Consider the following 6,561-nt stretch of genomic DNA (forward strand, 5'->3'; position numbering starts at 1 on the left):
ATGTTGTAGTGGTACCGAGCGTCTTGAAATATTAGCGATTGTGGTGGTCTTCGAAGGCAGTGATTAAAATTGTTCTTGTTAGAAGCTAATGAGGAAGTTTCAAAGCACGTAGGCCTAACTGCCCTTTTTTTAGCCATCTAAAAACTCACACATACAAGGTAATCATCAACGGATCGTTGCATTCAACGTTCGAGATCTGTTATGGTAGTTTTACAAATAGGTTCGGGTTGCTTATCATGTTCGTCTCGAAGGTTATCGCAGTGGACAGCTTTTTTAATTCCTTGAAAACACTACACAAGATTTTATTGAATCGTTGTATCAGGATTATACCGCTGTCAATCATCTATCTGTACGACGCATCGATTTCTAGAATTAGATTTTGACGATTATATTTATCAAGAGTCAAAGAGCAATTTTCAATGGTCTATCAAATCAAAAGAGCTCAAAGTTTGTATGCGATGTTTCGAAGTTATGTAGCTGTACGGCATTAAAAAATGTTCAGTCACCCGTTATAAAGGAACTGGATAAAACACTCATAGAAATGTAATCCCAAGATGGTGTGCGTCTTTGACTAAATGATGAAGCTATTGTAAATGACTGGGTAGTTCATGTAGGTTATATTTGGTGATAACCTATCACGCCGAATGGGTGTAAACCTGTCGCGTGCTACAGCGTAGGCCCATTCTGCACACATGTGGGCTTTTAAAGCTGCTGGGTACACATTTAAGTTCTGGAGCATTTTTTTTGGAGCTTTTAATTTTTTCATGTTGTATAGTAGAAGGTAAACCAATGTTTATAATGTTTTTCATTAGTCACTTATTATGTATGTTATACATAAGATGCTATTCGGCAAATTTCAGCTACGCCGTTTCCTATTCTACATTTAGAACGGTTATGACGACCCTAAAGTTGCAAGATTAGCTGAAGATTCAATTAACAATATATACAAACAAAAGGCTTGAGAACGATCCCACTGAAGAATTTTCGAATTCATGCGTTGTTCGCGGATGAACTCAGATCGATTCTATGCAAGCACGTTTTATGAAACAAAAAACGAGAATAAGCTGAATAAACGTTAGAACAATTTACTAGTTATTCAATTGTAATACGTTCAATTTACGGGTAATCGTAGCGGGCAGTCTGAAATTGTTCTAGAGAAAATAAAAATAATGACTTCATTATTATTTCATATCTGTTATATATTATCAGTATTAATTTACTAATAATATATAACATTTACTATAATATATAACATAATATATAATAATATATATAATATATTATACATGAAGAGGATATTCCGAAATTTTTAGGAACAGTAAATTTTATTGTTTTCGTGCAGTATCTACGTTTTATCATAGCTGTCGTAGATTTCTATCGACATTGGCCTGACATTTTGTCTAGATAAGTCAACTTACTCTTTGATTCAATAAGGATTCTTCTGCTTTTTTGGGACTTAATCCCGATCTATATCGGATTGTTTATAAAGGCGTTGTGCAACATAACAAAACATCGAAACAAGAGATATGTTTACGTCTATAAAAGAATCTTTTCATCACTGAATCTGTGTGCCGACGGCCGGTCCTGAACCAGCGACTTTTACCTCTCTGATATAAACGTTTAGTCATCTTATATGAGTATAGAGATGCTACATTGCGTCATGTATATATATGATTTATTAAGTACACGGTCTAGAATGAAGATTTTTGACGCTATCTTGTTGTTGCTACGTAGATGTGTGTGATGGTGATTTCCTAAGTAGCCCTTGCTTAGCCTAACGTAAATACAGTTGTTGTCTGTCTAGCTTTAAGGTTTTACAATAGGTTCCTCCATTAGGAGTTGAGGAAAAAACCTGAACGACTTTGTGGTTTCTTGGATTTAACTAAAATGCATATGTGGCCTACTTATTACTGAACTTACGGACACTTTTTATACGCGTAGTACCATACCTGGCCAAAAAACTCGTCGAATTATCGTGCAAGAATATATTATTACAAGTTTACGATATGTACCCCTAAAATAACTGCACTAACTTCCTTTGCAGTGTTAGGTGATCAATATCAAATAGCTTCTTGTAGAACCTTTAAGTAGTAAAGTTGACGGAAGCAGGAATTTTGTTTTGGTCACTTTCGAGTTACTGCCCTGCATGAATGAGATTGAAAAGAAAGTTTCCGAACTTTTTTGAAATGGAAAATACCACATTGTATTGTTATAACAGAAAATGTTATCATGTTGTGTATCTGCCATCGTTGTTCATGATCTTTCTTTCATGACCAAATGATGCCTGCCGTCCCATCAGAAGATACCGGGTTTTGTTTCGAGGAAGACCTCCAAGTACATTTTAAGCTGTTGATTTTTGTTCAAGGTAAGGCCGAGAAGGCAATTACTTACTGACCGGAAAAGGCAAAAATAATTCAGAACAAGGCCAGGAAAGCATGGAGGATGCAACGAAAAGTTCTTTTTTAGTTTAGTAGTAGTAAGTTTTAGGGGTAGGAATTGCTTCCGATAGATGAAACCGGCTTCTAGCGACGAAGGTGTGTGAAGATTTATTGGGGAGACGATGAACCATTTTGTCGAGAATGCTGTACAACGAAATGCCGGTAGACGATGAACTTTCACCTATTTCTATTGAACGAGATAGTACAGGCACCCGCTGGACAGACATGTACGTTTCCCTGCGCAGCGAGACATAGCAGTTATGCCTGTTCAGTTCCCCTAACTAAACAAATACACTTGCGTAAAGCATGTTTTCTTCAAATATCTAGCAAGAATTGCTTATGTTTTGAATACATTTGATAACACAAAGAAGATACTCATAACGTAAATATATATTTATAGAGGTAGGTAATGGTATTCATAGAGAAATATATTTATACATAAATATATTTGTTCCAATAAAGCTCGCACGATTTGTATTATTAACAATTTGAATATAGGTACCACATCGATCTACAATAGGGCTGAATAAAAATAAATCATCAAGGTATTTCTTAATAAAAACAAGGTGCCGAATGGACTTTGTGCCATATTTATATGTTTTCCGCAACTTTTTCAAATAATTTAAATAGCGACTACAAGTACACCGCACAAGAGTGTGGGCACCAAGAAATTTGAATTATTATAGAAATTTAATCAGTTGCCATGTCAACTGGAACAACATAGATTAATTCAGTCAGGAACAAAACATTAATCTATTTGTTTCATTATTAATACTAATTCGTCCATAGTATTGATCTCACTTCAACATGTGTGCAAAACTGGAATCTGGAGCCAATGCATTTTGTATTTGTTATGTTAATTTTAAAGACTGAAATGTATAAATCACATTTCAGGAGATAAAGCGACTTATGCGTACAGAACAACTGCGTGAATGAGTAAGAGATTAGTGCTACCGGGGTAAGCATCGTAGGCTTAAGTAAGCTGCTTTAACACATTCGTCATCTTTGGTATTAAGCAAGTCTCATCAAGATCAGACTTTTTCTAGAATTAAGTCCACAACTAAGTCAATTAAGGAACTTTAATGGTTATTAAGAGTTTTTTTGTGTTCAAACCCTTTACATATAAAAAAATTTGTAAGTTGTTATGAATTGTTGCATTACGATATAGACAGCGCGATAGACGCAACACACACATGCACATATATACTATATACATATATATATATATAGATATGTGTGTTTCGCGTTAGATTAGACTATGCACGCATTGTCCTTGATCTGTATTTAACTTAGAATGTAGCAATCACAGGACAATACAACAGATGCTGAGATCCATCCCGAAGAAGATGCGTCGAACGTTATAAGCTACGAAAAACAGTACACTTACCATTATATTATTTTAGCTCTATAGTTTGCATTAATTTAAGGAACGAAAATGTTTAAAGGGACAGAAGATTGATTAGGAAAATTTCTAAATTCAGAGATCCTAAAGGCAAGCTTATCCAACAACTCATTACAAGAAAGCAGCCAATTGAATATTCAGTTAATTTGATCTCATCTAGCTGTTTAGGAGATTTTTTTTCTTTCGTTGTCAACTAAATCTATGTGGCCTTGTGTCCTTTACAGGATTGTACATCTAGCATCAAGGACAGAATCGACGTTTCCGTCGAGATCTAAAGGACACAGATTAAATCGCCATTAAAAAAATGCCCTGCACTTTTTGCCTTTTTGTTGGCAATACGGCTTTCTACGAATCTATCACCTGTATAAATGTGTGACCTCTTTTTCTTTATTGTTCTGTATCAACGCTGCTTTCTCAAAAGGGTAGACAAAAGTTGTAGGACACAAAAAAGTTTAGTGTAAGGGTAGGACGAAGGTGTTGAAACTGACAATGCGCGTCAGGTAGAGACAAAAAAAATATATATATCTCCCCCATGTATATATATATATATATATATATGTAGATGGAGGCAGAGACAAAAAGGAGGGACGAATATATATATCTCCCCCATGTATATATATATATATATATGTAGATGGAGGCAGAGAATGCCGGATACTGTGTGAGATCTCCGTATCAGGTACAAGAAATCTGCTTTAAAAAATATTTACTTTTTGGCAGAATGCGTTATGAAGACGCGCTCTAAAGAGCGATAAGTGACCATATCAGCGCTGCGGATTGTGCCCGTCTCAGCAATACTCTACTAGTGTTTATTTTTCAGTTATTTCTGTTTGTAGTGTATAATGGGTACTAAGCTCATTGTTTCATCGTTGCTGTAACCACGCTTATTTTAATATTACGTCGACGTACTCTCACTTAACTGGTCTGTTATGCTTTCAACCCTATTCAAAGTATGAGGTTGTACCATCCATAAGACTTCAGAAATGTTTACACTCTTAAAAGATCCTATTGAACTACATGTCCATTCTTTGAATCCTTGAAATGAAGCACTTAGCAAAGACTACTCCTGTTCTTGTTGCTGAAGTCCTAATTTAGTTTAGTCATTGTTAAACCGAAACATTTTCCGTTCTTTTCGTCAGATTTTGGTCACTGTCAACGTATGTTCTGACGGACAATGGACATTCAGATGTCAACCAGGGTTGGCCTCTGAATGTCCGAAAATCTAGAAATTGTAGGCGGTCGTTGACGGATCACTATTCAATGGCCGATGAAAAACGATAGACGAAGCGACGCAGTAACATTGAAACATTCGTACTACTTGATTCCTCCGTGAACATACAACGGGCCTTCAGGGGCTATGTGTCCGATACGGTGAACAGCAAACATTTATTCGGTCGTCATGATGCATCGCTTTAATCGTACTATCGTGTCCGAATACCGTCGTGCAGGTCAAGCCGACATGGTCGACAGCAATAAGAATGGCTGCTTGCTGGTGATCCATTTATCTGACAGAACTATAATACGTAGGGTAAGAAATGATCCGGCAGAGGCGAATGTAACAGAATGCGGACCGCTATTTGGCATAATTTCCCCTATCGTTCATTGGTCTTGCCATTGATGATTGACTCTTACAAATGTTATGGTAGACCAATAGCTAGGCGTGCATGCATATTCACAAACGTATACTATCGTATACATCGTGACAACTTGCACCACGGGAAGCGAATGCGGAACAAATCTGAGCATCTTCGAGGACCAGTGCTAAAGGAATGTACATGTGTTTCAACAATTCATTAATAAATAATAGTTATTGTTGTTGTTGTTATTATTATTTATATTATTATTATTAAAAGTCTGTTGCAAGGCCTTTTTCTAGATAGAAGACACCCTACTTTCTACTATCACTATTTCTCTATTACTATTTTGCTATCTCGATGGTCCGCATGTCCAGATAGCACATCTATTTCTTCTTACTAAGGATTGATCTTCTCGTTGCACAATGGATACTGCCTAATTTCGTATGCGTTTGATTGAATGATTAACAACAAGCTAATAGATTGTTTGCCTCTTTTAAAACGTGTATGACGTCCTCTCTGTTTTCCTCGGGCCTAGACTATAACTGCAAACTTGATACCTTTATCATCAAAATCGTTATCTTTTTTTCCTTTCTGCCCAATCCGGCCGAACTGTCCCGTCTCGAAACTTCTTCTCGCTGGCTTGCATATTAGTTGCTCCCACTTCTGAAATATTTTCTAAGAGGTAAATTGTACTCAGGAGTAGTCTGATTGGGCCCCAGCTGTTGGAAGCTTTACAGTCCAATGATAAGGTCGATGACACAGAGTCCGAGGGCCGGAAACGCAACTTCATCGTCAGCCACAGCCTGATAGCAGAAAAACAGATCTGATAGCAGTCAGTGTCCTTCGTTAGCGGCACCCGATCCCATTGCCGTCTCCGCTACTGCCATGGAAACTTCGGCTTCAACTCCCGAATGGGTCGATACATGGCGTCAAGTGAAGCCGATTGGGTATCGTGAGAAGGTAGCTCCCAAGGAGCGTGTATGCCATACGGGCTGAGTGTTTACCTGCAATGTCAATTCCTCCAAGAGAACGCCATTTTATCGAACATCTACCCCGACTGAATCTTAACGACTTGCCAAAACAGTAGCAGCGACATATTGGGAGTATAGTGAGTGCTGTTTGCACTGTGTTTGATTTGCACGAA

General features: G+C 37.2%; 1 long non-coding RNA gene across 1 annotated transcript; it reads left to right on the top strand.

Annotated features, from left to right (window-relative positions):
* Nucleotides 1–19: 19 nt before the first annotated feature.
* Nucleotides 20–5,671, top strand: LOC147754390 (uncharacterized). The gene is made up of 3 exons (XR_015316304.1): nucleotides 20–158; nucleotides 3,333–3,396; nucleotides 4,065–5,671. It is a non-coding gene; the product is annotated as an uncharacterized LOC147754390 (long non-coding RNA).
* Nucleotides 5,672–6,561: the final 890 nt, after the last annotated feature.

The sequence above is a fragment of the Varroa destructor genome, unplaced genomic scaffold (assembly GCF_002443255.2).
Source record: "Varroa destructor unplaced genomic scaffold, Vdes_3.0 BEIS01000007.1, whole genome shotgun sequence".
NCBI classification, from domain to species: Eukaryota; Metazoa; Arthropoda; class Arachnida; order Mesostigmata; family Varroidae; genus Varroa; species Varroa destructor.